This window comes from Diorhabda carinulata, chromosome 5, assembly GCF_026250575.1.
Source record: "Diorhabda carinulata isolate Delta chromosome 5, icDioCari1.1, whole genome shotgun sequence".
NCBI lineage: Eukaryota > Metazoa > Arthropoda > Insecta > Coleoptera > Chrysomelidae > Diorhabda > Diorhabda carinulata.
This window is the reverse complement of record NC_079464.1, coordinates 11,282,415-11,302,377: the sequence shown is the minus strand read 5'-3', so window position 1 is coordinate 11,302,377 and position 19,963 is coordinate 11,282,415. Positions and strand designations below refer to the sequence as shown.

At 30.4% G+C, this 19,963-nt stretch overlaps 1 protein-coding gene across 2 annotated transcripts in view; it reads right to left on the bottom strand.

Moving 5' to 3' along the window:
• Window positions 1–10,030, bottom strand: part of LOC130893694 (uncharacterized) — a 700,192-nt gene extending 690,162 nt beyond the window's left edge. For both annotated transcript variants that reach the window (XM_057800002.1, XM_057800001.1), the window contains exon 1: window positions 9,745–10,030. The gene's annotated coding sequence lies outside the window, so the exon portion shown is untranslated. The remainder of the gene's footprint in view (window positions 1–9,744) is intronic.
• Between the last annotated feature and the right edge of the window lie 9,933 nt (window positions 10,031–19,963).

Genomic DNA, 19,963 nt, shown 5'->3' with positions numbered 1-19,963 from the left:
GAAAGCAACTTTAATATATCGTTTGGCTATCCACGCAAAGACACGTGCACACGTGTGATACCTTGAAAGCCGACATATCTTCACTTACTCTAAAATTGAATTACATCTCGGATGATAAAACGAGGAAGATTGCGAGCAATGATCGTGAAAGGAAGCTACATCTAAGAAAAAGTCAGCAATTTTATAATCTAAAGTGAAATTACCGCAAACGTGCTGCAAAGTCTCTGACTATGGAAAGTATCACCACGGATTTCCAAAAAACTTTGCCATACCCAAACATCACTACCAATGATATTTACTATAAATGTCAACTAAATTTCATTGCGATGACGAATTTGTGGATGACCCACCAACAGATTAGTTTGAGGCTGGGGAAAAGTGGCATGAGTCCAGGAGAAAACATTTTTTCTTTTCTGTTACGGCACTAGTTTTGAATTAACGTTTATTTTTTTCATTTTTTGTAATAATAAACACATTATTTACCAAACATATTTTTTGCAACTTTTTTTCCTTAAATTTTACCTTCTAAGTTAGTAAACCCATATCTCTCTCACTCAAATTCGTCCGCCGTTTTTCCTCTGTGCTATATATCTTGATTTTAAGTCTCTTCTTTTATAAAATTAGTTTTTTTTTATAATTTTTCAAAAGAAAGATAAAATTGACGTTTCGACTTTTCTTTATGTCTTTATTACTATATCATATTGATACTGACAATTTGCGTATTTATATTGATCAATAGATCAACTTCATCATGAATATCAAAATAAGAATAAAATCAATTTCGAATTTTGTTCTGATAAGAAACATTAATTTTACTATAAAAATTAATTTTAATTTAATAATTACTAAAATTAATTTTAATAAAAATTAATAATTACATAAAAATAATTTGATTGATTGATTTTCGAAAAGTCCAAATGCCAATTTTTATCTTTTATATAATTTTGAATCAGAAGAGACCTAAAATCAAAAATATTTAGAAACAAACATATCAAAATATCTAAGAAATTACAGTAATTTAATTATGTATATATATATATATATATATATATATACAATTTTCAAATTTTCATCTGTTTTTCAAGTCATCTACTGAATCCCGAATTTTTTATATCAAGTTCCTGTCGGTTGTAGATAAAGTATAGTATTCTATTCGTGAATAATAGCTTTTACTAGATCATTGAATAATGTACTATTATTTCCATATAATTTTAGAGAAATTGTGAGCTCTGCTTAAACGAATTGAAATATTCATAACACATACTATAATATAAAAATCGGTATATGTAAATATTCTTGATGAAGGGACCAAAAAATGCATATAGAGGAAAAAAAATTAATAATGAAGTCCTTGTTTCATATAATTATATCTATTTATCAACAAACACCTGCTGTTTATCATCGTCATCAATAAATCATCTATGTCGATATTTCGTATTATATACTTTGTACAATAAAATTTATTCAAACAAAATTCTTATTTAAAATGTTAAATTTATTTATTCCTGAGTTCACATCAAATGTTACATATTAATTACACAAATTTTGAATTTTTCTCATGTCAAAATTAGCGGCAACAGTAACAAACGGTATGCTATAACTAGAAAAACAAACATAATATATTAATAAAACAAATTTTCAAGCTAATAAATAAACAAAAGAGCTGCCACAGAGAAAAAAATATCAACGAATTCATGAGGGAATATTGTGTCAGTTGAATAAACACTGTAGATACCTGTTTTTTCTAATAATCCCCAATGCAGCTAAATATCTTGTAATAGAATCGGTCAATAAATAATAAGGTTTTATTACCGTACCAACCAAAAATTCCATTCTGACGCTTCTTTTATTTCTTCATTAACTCCCAGTTATCCGCTATTATCATAAGATACCAATAAATTTTAATTTGTAAACACTTCATGTGAAGGTCATATTTCACTTTTAAAAAGTTTTATACTATAGAACGGGAACTATATTTCAACATAACAAGTTTCACTCAAGGATCGAAATCATTAACTTTATTTTTTAGAAATATAAGTGTGAATACCTGTGCTTCTTTACATCATGCTTTTACGAGTCATTTGAGGTTATTTTACCTTTTTGTGGGTTCTGTAAAGTCTATTATTTTATGACTATCTTACTTATTGCACTTTATTGTTGTAACCAACCCTTTGATGTTATCTATATCACATGTTCGTCTTTATACGATTATTTATTTGTTTTATTCTTCGAACTACACATGCATTCAATATAATTATCAAACAAGAACTTGAAGACTTCTGTGTGTATCCATCCTATATCTGCTCGGAAAACTACATCCAAGAATGGATTCGGGGCGCATTGATAAATTTGAGGATCCCAATCTGGCAATCGAGTCCGCTTCCTCATTGCTTTTGTTGCCCGAGTGACCTAGCACCCAAACGAGTAGAATTATGTAGACTTAAATCACCTCCAAGTCCTTAACAACGGTCGTTGGCGCAATTTGGTCCCTGCTCACCAAAATGATTCGACATTCACCTACGGCCTGCGTCCAGATTTTAGCATGGCCAGTTGGTAATTCTGGAAAATGACATCCATTCAAAATCGGTCCAGTCATCTTTAGTAGTTAACTTTACGATGTCGTAATGACCATTAGATTTTTTTGGTTAACAAAAATTTGTCAAATAGATCTTTGACTTATCTTTTATGACTTGATGAAGTCTAGGAGAGTTAGTTCTCATATACACCAAATTACTTCTTAGAAACCGAATAAATTCTGTTAATACGATGGTTCTTTAGTTGACAATGAGCAAATGATAAATAGTTAAGGATTCAGCAAGACAAACCATCATGAGATCTCTCTTACGGGGTTCAACATTGGTCCTTCCGATTTCTTTTTTTTTTCGAGTGGTTGTGCAAGATCCTTGTAGTTATTGACACTCAATACATATACAAAACGTGTTCCACCCACCTTTTTCTATATTTGCTTCCACTTGTTATTTCATCAATATAATTGGAGTTATCTGACGTACACGTGAATTAGTTTAGAATAATTAATTGTTAGGTTCAATAAAGTTGATACAATATTTGAATAGAAAGAGTAAGTTTCGTTTTAATAATAAATAGTTTCTTTTATTGTTATTATTTTCTATTTAGTTTTATTTGTATTATTTTAAGCGACTAGACTATAAAGTAGAAGCTGTACCACAATAAAGTATTAGGGACTAGTGGAAGAGGCAATTAGGAGATAAATTTTTGAGATAGAAGACATTACTTTAACTTTTTTTAGAAACGCTGGCTCCTAAATTAGAAAATCTTGGTGATATAGAGAAGAATTTAATTTTTATAGGACCCTGTAAATCTTCAAGTTGTTGATGTAGGTACTTTTTTAACGAGCCGGGGCTGGTAGTAATGGGTTTACTGTAAAAATATAGCCATTGAAACGTTTATAACAAAATTGTTCTGGACGAAAACAGGTTCTCGATTACGTAGATCTAGAACAATTCATTTTAAGATAATATCAACGAAAACAACTAAAATGTTTAAACTTCGTGCATTTCTACTAACCAGAATATAAATTTATGTAAGTCAGATGTATGTAATAAGGAATAAATATAAAATAAAAATGTCCAGAATTTAAATATATAAAAATGCCCACAAAATCAATTTTATATGTTGTAGAAAATATTTACGAAAATTTGGATTACACAGTAAGTTACTGTTTTCCTATTAGTCACCAAAGTAATATTCTTTGTGGGATAATTTTGGTTCCGTAGGTAAAAAGTTGGTAGTTCACAGTTCAGTTCGTAGTAATTCCATTAGAAAATCTTCATCTAAATGTGATATTTCATATCTTTTTCAGGTATCTAACCATATTGACTTGATTGATTGATTGAATCGTCTGATTCAAATTCTCTAATATAAATGATCACTGGTTACATATCGTAATCCTAACTAATTTTCTCGTATGATTTGCTTTTCCCGTCTTCCGTAAATAATAATTCAAATATTTCATTTCAGTATTATTTTCTCCTACAATACCCTTAAATTGAACCCAAATTAATTCCCGCGGGTTTCTAAAATGCCTCAATAAATTCAACTAAAAACAGGTAATAATAACAATAATAATTAATAATAATCATTTATAGATTTTTCGTTTTTATAGATGTGAACCATTTCTAAAAATTCTCTTTTTCGTGTATTAGATTCCATTTTAAGAATTTTTGAATATTTATAATTGAAGTTATGTTTTTTGATATTTCATGTTTCGTTAATGCAAATTTATTTTTTTTATCGTATTGATGACCTTTTAGTCTATTTTCTAAATATTGAGAGATCTGCCCAGTGTCACAATTAGTACAAGGACTTGATATATAATATTACTTCTTTTGTTAGATGTCAATTTAATGAAATATTTGGATAACCGTATTATGTCCTTTATTACTTATACTAATATCATATTTATTAAAATAATTTGGTAGTTGTTGGGAAAGTCCTTGTACATATGTTAAGGAAAAATCTTTTATGTTTTGATGTTTCGTTTCTGTTCTGTTTTTTAATTGATTATAGTGTCTGTTTATCTTTTTCTTGAATATGTTTTTTATCATTTCATAGTTAAAACCAAAAAATTTATCAATCCAAACAGAGATCTCAAAATTTTGAAAGCAGATAAATCTAATGAAACTGTTATTATAAAATCAGAAGATTATAATAATAAAATGATGAAATTATTAAATGATGAGTAAACTTTCAAAAAATTAACGAAGACCATACCAATTATTATAAAAAACAAAATAATGAACTGGGAAGAGAACAACTTTTTATTTCGCCATCAGTTGCAAAAACAATGAAAATTAACAATTTACCAAAGCCGCACAAGCGGCCGATTGTTTCAAGTATTCAAACCCTCTTACCCCATTATATAATTATTTGAAAAATCTTTTGAAAAAAATTTTATACCAAAACAAATACTATATAAGAAACACACGGGATTTTAAACAAAAAGAAATTAAAAATATAAAAATTCCTAATGAATATGTATTTATTTCGTTAGATGTTTCTTTATATACAAATATTCCTATTACCATTGTGAAAAATATATTAATGAAAAATTGGGACAAAATTTAAGAGTATACAGATATATCTCAAAACAAATTTATAAAAGCTATAGAACTTAGAATATCGTTTTCTTTAAATTTCGAAGCAAATACACTGATTCTCATACTATGTTTTTATTAATGTTTTCAAGTTACCTACTAATATGTTTTATCGATTCTACAAATATTTTAATCATTAAATATTAATTATTATTAATTATTCTTTTGAAAATGCGAAATTGTTAATTGTAAATGTTAAGTTATACATAAAAATGTGATATTTTATCCAAACAACCGACGAACCCAAGAAATTAGAAAGAGGAAAAAAATAAATTTATACTCAAATGGTTGAAAAAATCTAGTAAATATATATATATATATATATATATATATATATATGTTTCTAAGTGTTCTTGATTTTAGTGTTCTTAGTGTTCTTGTTTCTCAATTAGTTTTTTTTTTAATTTTTTATAAAAATTTTTAAGATAGATAAAAATTGACGTAAATATTTTGATTGACCTTGTAACACATTTCTGGACAAACTAACATGCTATGTCCCTCTACCTTCCACACACGACTTACAAGTCGACTCTTGCTGAGCTACGCTCCTAGAGATTAGGCAAGCGGAGGGATATATTTTGAATTTTACATAGTAACTCTCATTTTGTATTCCTTTAATATATGAGTTTTGAGTAGTTAAACTTTGATTCTAGTATTACCTCTTCGTTATCCTCGATTTCAATACACAATAAGACTAACCACAAACAGTATCAATTCACCCCTAGAGATGAGTGTAATTATTTCAATGAATAGAATGAAAAAAATTTTTCAACTGAACGTTGCGTATGTAAGGCCTCAACTGTATGTATATGTGTGTGGTCCATAGTGTAATTTCTAAGCTGAACAATTTAAACTGTCAGTTAAAACTATACGTGTGTGACCGGTCTAATATTTATTCTAAGCTGCGTGAAAATATTAATTCCTGATATTGGATGTCTTATTTTTTTTTAATTGAACTGAAATGTTCACTTGAAATTTTCAACAAAACTGCGCAACTCACGTTATGTTGACAAAACGTACACAAGCAGTACCAAAATTGTATTTAAATTTGTTTTAATGAAGCCCTCAAAGTTAATGGAAAATTTGAAATATTTTGGATGTAAAGTTGACTACAATCTTGCTAATTAAATAATTTGTTTTATATAAGGGACTAATATGACACCTTTTTATTTCTTTAAGGATTATCATTGTATAAATTAATTTATTACTCTCCACACTTCCGAAATAGTAAAGTTCTATGACCCTCTATACTTAACTCTATTTACCAATATGTTTTCACCCGCATAATTAAAATAAATCCTCAAACAATGATAATATTTTTCATTGTATGTTTTATTGACGCTAATACTTTTATAAATCAATATTTAATTATGGTTAGTTAGAACTTATGAAACATATAAACGCATACACCTCCTCGATATACAGGGTGTAATAAATTGAATCAGAGAGAACAAATGGCGTTATCAGTCGAATGGCGATGTGATGGTGGGAATTTACCACGCAAACAATTGAACAACATACGTATTCTCACATGTTGCTAAACAGTAGCTCAGTTGTTGCAGAGCTATTACGCAATAGAAAGAAAATGAGTTTCGACGAGTATACGGCATAAGTTCACATGTTAGCAAAGAGATAAAAAAACTAATTACTTCAATTTATTTGACGATTCGCATCCATAGAGTTGACAGAAGACGGAGCTAGAATAGGAGTATACGGGCCGAGAACCTGAAAGCTTGTGCAGCGCAAACAGGAGATCATCATCCTGTCTGATAGTCAAGCAGCCATTAGAGCTCCAATATCATAATTACCTTATAATGGATTCTGGGACACACCTGACCGAAGGAAAATGAAACAGCTGGCTAAAGCGGGGGCAGACAATCCCTTCATAGGATCCGAATCCTTCTGTGGTATCAGTTACAGACAGAGCAATGGAAAAAGCATTGGAAAAGGAGGTAGATATGAAGAAAACCAATTATTGGGGGCTGAGACAGGCAAAGACTCTTCTGGGAAACTATAACCAGAGTAGTGCACTGTCGCCTCAGCAAACACTTGAACACGCTAGACCTAGCAGATAATGTGGTTTGTAGATTTTTTTGCACACAGGACGAAACCTCTATCCACATTCTTTCGAAGTGTGAAACACTAAGGAACTTCAGTACTACACATGGGAGCGCTGGAAATAGAAGACGAACAACTCTGGTCTAGACTTTTTAAAACGAGTATATATATTAGTCCCAGACAATCAATACATAAGTATTCGAGAGCTCGGATAATATATTAAAGTAAGTCTTTGGTGTTCCATTGCCACGTTCCCAATAAGAAAAAATATACAAAATCCCGAAATGAACCTCTATAAAATTGGTTGGCACAAGTTAAAAAAAAATAGACTAAAAATTTATTGTAAACAAAGGGCTTATTAGAAGCGTAAATCAAATCAGAGGAGCACTCAGACTTTTTGAATAATTCAAAAACGGTCTGCCTTTTCTTTCGCATAAGAATTAAATGCTTATTAAGTGCAACAGATTCTATTCCATATTCAACATTGAACCATCAAAAATTCCTTGAATTACTTTTGTTTCGATGACCTTAATAAAATTGGTGGATCTTGATGAAACGGGTGTTTGTTCCAATATCAATTATCGTATTTAAAATCGATTCTATTTTTATTTTGTTTCTTAACTTATCATTTAGTTAGGTTAGGTTAGTCTGCCAGCTTTTGATATTTCACCGAGCATACTCTCATCTAATGGTCTCAACAATAATCTATTCTAACACGATATTAGTGCTCATTAAGTGCAAGAGATTCCTGTCAAGAAAAATTTGACAAACAACTTCTAACCAAGAAAAAATTCATTGAATGAACTTACTTGATGATACTGGTGCATTTTTCAAGGTCAAATCCTATTCAAAATACATTTGATATTGTAACAAGCACCAAGATCCACCACTTCTAGTAAGGTCATCGCATCCAAAGTTTTAAAAACCTGGCAAACCTTTTTTAATTTTTTGAAAACTATAATTGTACCTAAATATCACCTGAAAACCCCTTATTTCAGATAAATTTTTAGTTTATTTTTTCGACTTGAACCAGACAATTTTATAGGGTTCGAGAATTACAAGAAGGAAAACATACGTATTAGCGGATCCAACAGAATTCAATGAGAGCAATAGAATATTATGAATTAAACTGACTCATGAATTTTCTGTTGCTCTCATTACTTTACCATTTATTATGAACCTATTTCTTAATAGTTCGTGTGTTTTCTCTTTGCAATCTTAGGATCAATCATCACAATGAGTTGTTGTGATTGTATCCATCGAAGAGAAATTACTCTTTATTTGAAAGAAAGCTGTTGTTTTCTGTTAGTATTCATAATTGTTTGCCACTACCCTTCTATGGTTTTCTATGGCCATTTTGTAATCCTTGTCACACAATTCACTTATTTTGGACTTAACAGACACTGGCTTTAGTGTTGTTGAACTGTTGAGCAAAAGTGTTTGCTTGGCCTCTTCTCAACTTTTCAAATGATACTGTAATTACTAAAATAGAAATAAGAAGTTCGCTAGTTTCCGATTGGAAAATAGCCGATGTCCGAAATAGTTGTAGTAGAGGGGCATATCAAGAAGAAAACTTTTTGGTAGAGACGATTGACAGAGATGCAGCAACTTAAGCTAATAAACACATGTTGTACACAAAATCTCATTATTTCGTGATAGTATCCATCAAAGAGCACAAAAACACTTGTTAAATAAAAGATAAGGAACTGTAGTCTAGTTGCATTATGGTAACCAAGACGATTTAAGCCCAGCACGATAAATTTGGTACTCTACCTGTCGAAAGGTTCTGATAATTTCCCGACTTTTATTTGTGGTAAATTGAGAACACGATATAAATAGAAGATGTGGAAAAAGAAGAGACTTTTTCACAAAGTTATCTTCCAAAATCATCATTAAGTATCAATATACTAAAACAATTATTACGCTCACAAAACTAGATTTTCATATTTATATACCGAGTACCTCGTTAGTCCCATCATGTTTATTATAATAAAAATTATTGAATAACTATATAATGGAGAGCACTTTTCTGTTGAAGTATGAATGTACTGAAAAAATTATTTGAAATCAACAAAAATGTTAATTGTTACTTAAAAATATCATAATTATCATAAACCGAGCGTATCATGGATTCTGTTTTTTTTTCCAGAACTATTTATGATCTATTCGGTTCACGAAATATTACTATTCAATGGCTAATGAGATTTCAGCACCTCGTTTTTTTTAATGGCAATAATAGACAAATATATAATACCGATGCAATTCATTTATCAAAATCCGCATATTGAAACTTTTTGATATATACACCTTGATAATCACAAATCTTATAATTCAAGATTTTTCCTATAAATAAGTAAACAAACATGATTCTCACAGATTGTTGTTGACCTTTTAATTGTTACTCGTTCAACTATCTAAATATTTGTGTCGCACCAAAATTTCTTGGCAGCAATTATCTTTATTTATTTATGCAAATGTATACAAAACTGATACCAGACGTCGTTTACAGTTAGAAAACATAAAGCAAATATTACGAAAATTGTTTCGTTACCTTTTTTTTGTTGGTTATGTTATTATCCCCTCGAAATGAAAATAATTTTAAAGCACTCCACCAAACACAATATCAACAGAACTTAATTATTCAAAACTGCATGTAACACATTATCCCGCTAAAATTTTAATAATTTAGTTTCGAGTAAAAACCCAATATGTTCACAATGAATCACAAATTCAAGTTGTTATGGTTTGCTTAATACCGATAAGCATTTTTTCATTTACCGGCAGATTGAAAGTTGGATTTGACGCGAACCAACCACGACGATAGCGGTATACGAACTGATTTGTTTTGTGTTCCATACATCCATAGTTCCGTAGCTCCCAAACGAATGGATCGAAGTGTGCTACGACATACGTTCGGATTTAGTCGGACATGGAGCGTGCCGACTGAGAGGGTGAACATTAAAGTTGGAAGTAACCCGGAAAAATATGAATAAATGCAAGAGCTTTGGTGATAAGAATATAATCAATTATATTTATATACAAAATGTAAATACCTTAATATTGTTTGTACCCATGTAATGTTGTTTATAACGTGATGATAAAAAAATCTTTAATACTTAACGTAACTCCAAATTAATTTTTTCAAAGTAGAGTATATAATTATTTTTATACAATTGATTCAATTGTTTTTGTTCTGTGTCTGCCTGTCTCTCTCCCTGGATGTCTCCAAGTTGCTTTATGTTTTTTAGAGTGTTCAAACTTGGTTGATAAACACTTTATATTCATTATTTCTGCCACTTGGGCTAGCCTGTGCCCATTGTCGTTAGTTTCATGATGGATTGTTCCTTTTTCATTTCTTATCCCAATTCGGTGGTAATTTTCTCTCCCTAGTTGTGCGTTAATAATAATATATATTGTGAAGATTAAAAAAAAACATCAATTCATAACATAACCGGTAAAAAAATTATTTTTATTCATTTGATTTAATTGTTTTTGTTTTAAATAATCGCTGTACCTAATTTATATATTCCCAATTCCATTGTAAAAAATTTGATCTTAAAAATGTAAATTCTTAAATTTTATTTGATTACATTTATTCTATAATAAAAATAAATTAATATCCATCCTAATATTAAAAAATACGTTCTCCTTAATTTTAGATACCTATAACCATATAAGCCCTACTAATCATCTTATGTATGCTGAAAAATCCGTCCATTTCTCGCTTTCAATTTTTGAATCATGATTTTTTGATTGTGAGGTGATTCTCATTACCAGTTTTCGGAATCACCCTAATCAAATTCTTACGATTGCGCTGCTTCTCCCTACAACGTACGTCTATACTGTATTCGCGGAGTAACCGCCCTGATCACGTGAGCACGACGTCGCGGCGATTCAAGAGAAAGAGCCTCACGACGCGCCGAAGTACATGTCGGAAGAATGCAACTAACCACAGATAAACACCCAAGTGAGGTATCGCGAAAGAAGATAAAGACATTTGTCCTTTGAGATATGATTATCAGAAGAGGGTTAGGCCTTTTTTCAATTTCTGTTTACTGTGTACATAATTACTATTTTGTATTACGGTTTAACGAAGTGGCTTAACCGTGAAAATATTTAATTTTTAGCATAATTTTTTAACCCTACACAATTTGTCTATTAAATTTTCCAAATTTTTTAAACCATAAAATAATCGTTCCGCCTATTCCTTTTTCAAGTTTGGTAAAGAAAAGTAAACGGAAGGAGCCACATAAGGTAAATATGGTGGATTAAGTGAAAGTTGTAACTTACTTAGACTAATTTCTATGCACCGATAGAGGATAAGTGCATTATTCATTTTCATCATTATTCTTTTTCAACAAATGCCGTTGGTATTCGTTAAATTCAGCATCAGAATTTGTCAGAAAATCACTACCAGTAATTTGATTAATTAACGTGGATATGTGAGATAATAAGCTGATTTTTTATGTAAACGTCCTCTTTGAAGTGTTAAAAGCCTCATAGAGTTTCGCTTCTGCTTTGTAAGTTATTGAAGGATGAAAAAACCATTTATACGGGATTATTTCAGTTTCTATTGCTCCTATCATGCGCATATCTTAAAAATTATAGAGTAAAAGAGTTCGTACAATTTTTATTGAAAACATTTTTCCACGTGCTCAACCGTTCGCGAAATAGAATATGATATAATAAGGTCATCCATGTATATCTGAATTCTATAACTAGGCAAACGTACCCTATATCATATTTATATCTAAAAGGAGAATTCAGACCTAATCAGTCAAGATAAGTTTTCAATAAATAACATCGTACAAAAAAAGGATTATCCTTTTTTAAATATATTATATCTTTACTTGCATTTTGGAAATAATTTTTTGCACAACTTTTCATCAACTTTTGGTGATTTATACTGATATTCACCTCTACTCTTTAATTAAATTATAAACTAAATATTTATATGGAGTTCAATGGACCTTTTATATTTTTTGATCCATTAAAATAATTTATTAATCTAGTTATTAAGTGTTACATATATTTATTTTAACATTAGAGTTATATTGTGTCAGATATATTTGTTTTTAATAATAAAATTATTATCATCAATCAATAGCTAAAACTAGGACAAGCTGGATGATAATAGTTTATATTCGTTTTCACATACATATGCAAGAAGTTCGATAAACTTTAAACAAATCAAGCCCTTGGATTACCTTCCCAGGATCATTTCAAGTAATAATGAACCCATCACGTATAGACACAACTAACTTACCTGACTTCACTTATGTATTTAAACGTAATCCGGAATACGTTTTGACATTGAATTGATATTAAGAATTGATAACATTTTTTACAGTCGGACATGAACAAATTCCATAACATGCTTTTTACTATTTTGCACCTATAAAAAATATTTTTATATGATCTCGTCAACGAAGTGGAATAATCACCAACTGACCGAATGCCCGACTTTTGTCCTATGGAATAGCCTTTTTTGAAAAGCCCAAATTACCTTTTTTTATAATCTCCTTAGTTTTCTAGCTGCATACAATTTACCTAAACCTTTACAATATACCTTGCAGCACATTTAAGGAAAAACCAACGTAGTTACGTCACTCGGCGGTACTTTTTCATGAAAGCCTCCACTACCTACTTCTTCAAACGAATCCAAAAAGCACGCTTTTGATCCCGGCATTGAACCAATCAATCGTTCAACCAACATCATCTCGAACGAAACATAATTCGTCTCTACACGTCATACATTAAATTCAAGCAAACAAAATTGATAACGATATGCACGCACTAATAATTGACAAACTTCATAATTGGCGTAAAATGCGTGAAGAGAAATCAAACAATTTTACAAGCTTTTGTCTACAAATTGTAACAATTTTTTGACAATAAAGCATTTCTCTTTCTCTCTCTCTCTCACTCGTTATTATTTTTCTCTGTGTTTACCCAACAACGAAAACACTTTTCTTTATATTCGTATTAAAACTAATCCATATGTCAGATTTATGTGAAATCGTGAAAGATGACATTAGAAACACGACGAAAACTAACAATATAATTATCGTAACGAAAATTTGTTTCTCTTTCATAGATTTCATTATAAATTTCTTTCTTTTTATCAAGTGCAGGTAGTACCACCCGAGTTGGGGTCAATATATGGGTTTAGTATCCATTCACAAACACTGAAAATACTGTGTCAAAGGCGTGCCGGTAAAAAGGAAAGAATTTTATTTTAACAGAATAAAAATTAGGCATTATGTACATAGTATTAGGTACACTTATTTTTTTTTTTAACATTATACCAAAAATACATTATACAGAAATTAAATTATGAAAAATTATAATATTCTTCATCATCTGAGAATCTATAATCTCCTTTTGACGTTATAATTAACGGGTCGACAGTCCGATCGATCAAGTAGTCAAGATCCCACATTTTCTCCTCTTCTTTAATGACATGCTGGACTGCTTATCGCCAGTTCTATGGTGTCACCTTCTCAATGGTTTGATCAAACAGTAGCTTAACGTCTTTCATTTTGAATGCCGTATTGTGTCTTGCTACAAATCCTTTCACTTGCGCCAATATAAGTTCTATAGGATTTAGTTCGCAATGATATGGCGGTGTGCGCAGCACAGTTACACTATGTTTTTCTGCTATATTTTCTACGGCGTATTTCATAAGACGAAGTTTGTGTAAATTTGCTATAGCTAATAGTTATTTTTTTATCAAAATTTCCTCAAATTCAATACTTTTGGTGGTTAACCAGTTAATAATTTTTGTTTTCTCCAAGATGGAGTTGAAGTCTTCTCTATGCGTCGAGAATACTAACCTGTCGTTATCCATAACTACTACTGAATTAGTCGGAAGATATTTTATCATTTCACGAAAATAGTCTTCAGAAACATCCGAATCCATGTCCTCGTGGTAATCTCCCGTATGGCACGACTGAAAGGTTAGCAAACCTTCTTTTAAAAATCCCTCTTCGCTTCCAATATGGACTATTATTAGTCTTTTTCCTTCACCTGAAGGCACCTCAATACTCGTTGACAGGCCCTCCATGAAAGCTTGGCGAGCACTGGTTATATTTTTGTCTTGACACATTTTTAGTACTGTATAACCTTGATTAATCCACGTCTCATCAAGATAAAAGATTTTCTTCTGCTCTGTTCTGTAGTGCTTTATACTTCTAAGTATTTTCGTCGCCAGCAAACAATTTCATCGCTTTCCAGTAAAAGTGCTTTAAAGTTATGCTTTTCCCAGGCAAAATCCATTTTCTAAAAGTGGCATATAAAAGTTTTTCAGTTATCAACGGAATACTGTCATCCTGGCCAACCTCAATTAAAATGTGGTCTAGGGTGGATATTTCTTTTTTAAAATAAAAAGAGTGAATTTTTCTTCAAGTTACACTTTTGGTGTCTTCATCAAGGACTTCTACTGGTCTGCCTGCACTTTTCTTGGAAGGACTCACTTGGTCTGCTATCTTTCTCCCCCGTAATAATTTAAAAACGGTGGACTTTCCAACTCTAGTCATTCGGGAACATCGGTCGACATTTTCTTGTATAGTAAATTTTTGGTAATCGTTTTTCATTCACTGATAATGGAGAATAATTAGAACATCTTTTCGTTGGTGTAAATGTCGCCATTTTATTACTAATCTTATAATACTGTGAATACTATTTACGGCTTAACAGCAAATACTGATGCACTATAAAGGTCTAAAAATTTTATAAAAAAATTATCATTGATTTCTAATAAATCTTCGATCCAATAATCTTCTCTGATGTGTAGACTTTGGAAAATAACATATCGGAGATCAACAATAGTCAAACATCATATTCCCAGAAATTATGGTACTTTTCTTCCACGATCCGTAAGTCCTGATATATACGCTCTGTCCACTCTTTTCAAAAAATTCAAAATAAATTTCAGATTTTTATATTTCCGAGAAAATTCTGTCTCAGAGAGATGAAAGCTAACCAAGCCTTTAGTTCTATCTCAGTTATGGAATTTCTAATAAATTTTCATAGTTGTCTAATTTCGATGTCATTAAAAATACCGGCTCTGATCATTTCCATATTAAACTGAGGATATTTTTAGCAAATGTAAAAGTAGCAGCTTTTATCTCTGACTAATCAAACTTTCATGGTGCCTTATTTTATATGGAATGATGAAAAGACTTATTTTCTCTGAAGGGCCAGGTCAGTATCTTCTTGCCCATATACTCTAGCTCTACTGTCCCAAAGACGTATAAAGCAGGGAAACTTAGTTTAACTGTTAATCCATAAGAATATCCACCATTTTTAAATAGACACAAATTTTCACTTGGGATAATTGTATTTTATTTTGTTCAAGACTAGGGAAATAGTACAATATTTTTCATTTAACTTCATATTGGTGGCAATAGGTACCCCAACGTATAGGGGAAAGTGTCCTAAAATGACATTATTTTTTTAATCGATCAATATTTTTAAATACTTCATTTTTTCAATTACGTATGTCCATCTAGTTTGTTTGGCGGAATAAATAATTCTACACTACTATCTGAAATCCAGGAGCGGCTCATGCCAATGGTTAATAATCCGTAACTTTTACAGGGACAACCTGTATAATCTAAAGATAGCAAACATGTATTTTTCAATCGATTTTTTAACAAAAGTTACTCTTTGTTTAACTTGAAAAAACTTATGGTTTAGGAGATATGTCGATTTTTTGATCATTGTATAAGCCAAGAAAACCGTCTTCATAAAAAGACTTTGTCTGAAGACTGAAATTATTTATTAGAAATACTCACTTAAACACGATCAAATATTTCTTGGAGAGCTAGGAATAAATAAATAAACATTTGTACTACATACTGTCGAACATCATATTACTGGCAAAAAGAAAAACTTAAAAAAAATGTTTAATGATTATTTTTCATGTAATAGGCTGGCTACTGTTAAATAAGTTACTACGTGATATTCAATTAAAAATTATATTCTTTCTAAAACCTGTCATCAATACTTGTCACATCGTATTTAAAGTTTCAACTTGGTAGAATTCACCTTTAGTGAATATACCGACATGCATTTGATTTTTGGTTTGGCTTCTGGTAACTCGTCAGATCCAAAAGATTGTATACTGAACGCTTTCCTGGCAGAATTATTCAATTTGTCTATATGTGTTAAGTAAACTAGTTTCTATTATTTTTTTTAAATAATATTTTCGGAAGTGTCTACCAAAAAAAAGTGGTGAAAGTCAACAACGACCTATACGAACACCAGTTTGGAGCAAAATGCATTAGATGTAATTGATGCGGATCCCACAATTAGCGTCGTAATGACGCAAAATGTCATTACAGTTTAACGTATCAACTACAACTAATCATAGAATTCTTCAGATACAACTTCTTCACCTCTACCACATACAAAAAGTGCATGCTATGGATGTAGAGGATTATCCGGCAACACTGGCCTACTTATGAAGTATTGTTTACTGATGAAGTTGGTTTCACACGAGACGGCTTTATTAATTACCATGATTTATATTCAAGAGCAGATAAAAATCATCATGATACAATTCAAACAAAAAATCAACATCAATTTTGTGCTAATGTGTGGGCAGGAATAGTGGGTAATAATTTAGTAGGTCCATATTTTTTTGGTAATAACCTGAATGGTCAGCGATACTTAGAATTACTCCAAAATGATTTCCCACCCATGTTATGTCATGTTCCTCTAAAAAATCATCTTAATAACATTTTTTCCAATAGGTGGTCAAAGAGGTCCATTTGCATTTTTTTTGGGATATCTTAAAAGCAACACCGGTAAACACAAGGAACGAAATTATCGATAAAATAAACTTGGAATGCTCTTCCTATTTCAAAGAAATTTGCTCCGTAGACTACGGAAGTATGTAAAAGTGCAAAGTGTCCACTTCGAACATTTATTGTAGTTTTTTTATTTTTATTCGATAAGTTGTAGATTAACCAACTGAATTTTACTACATCTCAATTTTTTCCTTATGTAAGTAACACGTTGTTCAACAGTATGCAGTTTAATTGGAAATGTTTGATTGTATTTTAATACCTCCTGTGCCTATTTTTTAATAAATAATTACAATTTATGATAATTTTGATCAGATTGTCTCTTTATGGCGAACGATTTCCGTGGTATGTACAACGATCAAAAAATCTACATAACTCTTAAGCCATAAATTCTATAGAGTTTTTCAAGTCATCGAGTACCTTTTTGATAAAAAATCGATTGAAAAATTCATTTTTGTTATATTTAGATTGTAAAAGTTACGGATTATTAACTATTGAACATGAGCCGCCCGTGGCCTTCAGATAGTAGTGTAGAATTATTATATCTATTGAAAGTCATAATGTTCGAATGTATAATTTAGAAAATGTAAGTTGTGATTTCACAACTTTAAAGACCTCTAACTCAGAAACGAGGGGTCATATGAGAAAAGTTTTTTATATCGCAGCATTATTTTCACGTCATCTACTCACTCTCGAATTCTTTGCATTAAGTACCGGAACACTCTGTATAGCAAAAATGATCTTTTTGAACTACTGATGCAAAAACTTATCTTACTTATACTTATCTTATTATATAAAAGAACAAAATTCCTCAAATCTATTTAGGTTAATTTGTTTAAGATAATTGAAATATTTGATAAAAAATTATAACATTTCAAGGTCTTTATTCATTCGAGATCTTGTAAAGAATATAAAAAAAAATAATTCATTGCAAAAAATGCTTTTTTTTTGGCTTATTTACTTTGTCGTTGTTTAAACAATAACATAAAAAGATATTAAGTGTCATCTTAGACTTTTAAAATCAGGAACACCTCCCGGACATTTTTAACAATAATTAGGACTTAAAACAATTTGGCAAACGAATGCGCCACTATACCCTGCACTAGTCTGCTATAGATTAAAATTAACGCTTAAGTGAAAACGAAATAACTTGAGTAGATAAAAAAAATTGAGGGTAGATTTGACAAAAACAAGTCACAACTGAACAGTACCAACCAAAAAATTGGGGGCAAAAGACAAAATGTTAAATTTTGTAAACTAGTGTTATTTGATAAGATATGTGTATGTTTCTAAAGTGTTCTCATAGTATTTGTTTATGATTCATGAGTTTTATTATAGGTTTCTTATAACAGCCGACACATTAAACTCTTATCTATGTTTACATATTTGGAATAGTTCTGAAAATTTTGAAATCGAATCCGTTGATTTTTTATGAGTCATTTGTCTCTTATAAATAAAATATTGCCAGCATGACCTTGTTAAAAACATATGCTTTCAGTGAGTTATTTTGTAATACGATACGGTACTCTAATTTCACGACACATTTGTCACCTTTTTTAGTTTGTATCAATGGGAATATACGTTATCTAAAATATTAATCAGCATTTTTGTTTCAACGTAGGTTTTCGTAAGTTGGTAAACTAGTTGGTGAAATAGTTTAATTTTTTTTTTGAGACTAGGTTTTTCGAGTTGATTGTCTATTCTTTGTGATCTATTTCTTGTCATCTATAAAAGATATGTAGTTTCCAGGGAATGTGGTTCTTTTTTACCGAATTGGCACAATTGAAAAATAAAATTAACAAAAATAGCTTGTGCCATAGGCTTCCAGACAAAAAATAATTCACGTTTTTTAATATAACTTCACCATAAAATAATAATTAACACTTTAGTTAATATTTTAGAACTGTTGAATTTTGATAAGAATGATCGGCATTCTTTTTCATTATAAAATTACTCGGTTTCCAAAAATCATGAATCATACTTCATATTGGCCTTGCATTATATATCGGAAGCTATTTATTTTCTATAATTCTTTTCTCCTCTTATCTTTTTTTCTGTAAAGCAGCGATATCTACTTCATACTTCCTTAATTGCAAGCAAATCTCTTGCATCTTTCCTATTCTTATTGTTCTAATGTTTCAAGTACATAATTTCTTTACTTTTTCTGTATAACGGTTTTAATATCTCTTATTAGTTTTTGTTTTTCTCTCCATTCTCCATAATGTTTTGTTCTCTTCACTTTCTAGTTGTAACAAGCAGATTTTTGGGCCCTACTTTTTTAACCGACTTAATATGAGCTTCCACTTCTATGTATTGTCTCAAGCATTTTTTCATACGATCTTTCCGCATTTCTTGATTTTTTGTTTCTATCAATGAGCCGCTCATAACTGTATTATTGTGTTTTCCTTCTTTTTCTATCCTTTCTATGCACGTTTAAACATCTTTCACAACTTCTTCGATTTTTGCTTCTTATGTTTTTTATTTGTTCATTTTCTTTTCTTATTCTTACGTTCTCCTGTTTTAATTTAAGTAGAAATATTATTGTTCCGTTTCTTAATTCTTTCCATTTGACATCCTCAATTTCTCTTTTTATTTCTGCTGTCATGTCTTCCACATCACTTTTCATTTGTTCATGTGTGAATTACGACTCCATTTCCTCAATTTCATTAGGAATTTTTGTTAGAATTATTCAGATTACGTATAGAGTTCAAAGCAAAATTGAATCGACATTTAATTATTACTAATTTTATGAATGATTGTAGACTAAACACTAAAATATCATTTAACTAAGTTTATAGACACCAACACTTGAATGTTTTTCTGATATTATATTTACGAATTTATCTTCGCCCTGGAGCCGGTTCTGCGGAATTATGAAATTCAGCAATGACGACGAAGTAGTGGAAATAAGAATAAAAATGGACGATAGGCAAGTTGAATAAATGACATTATATTCTG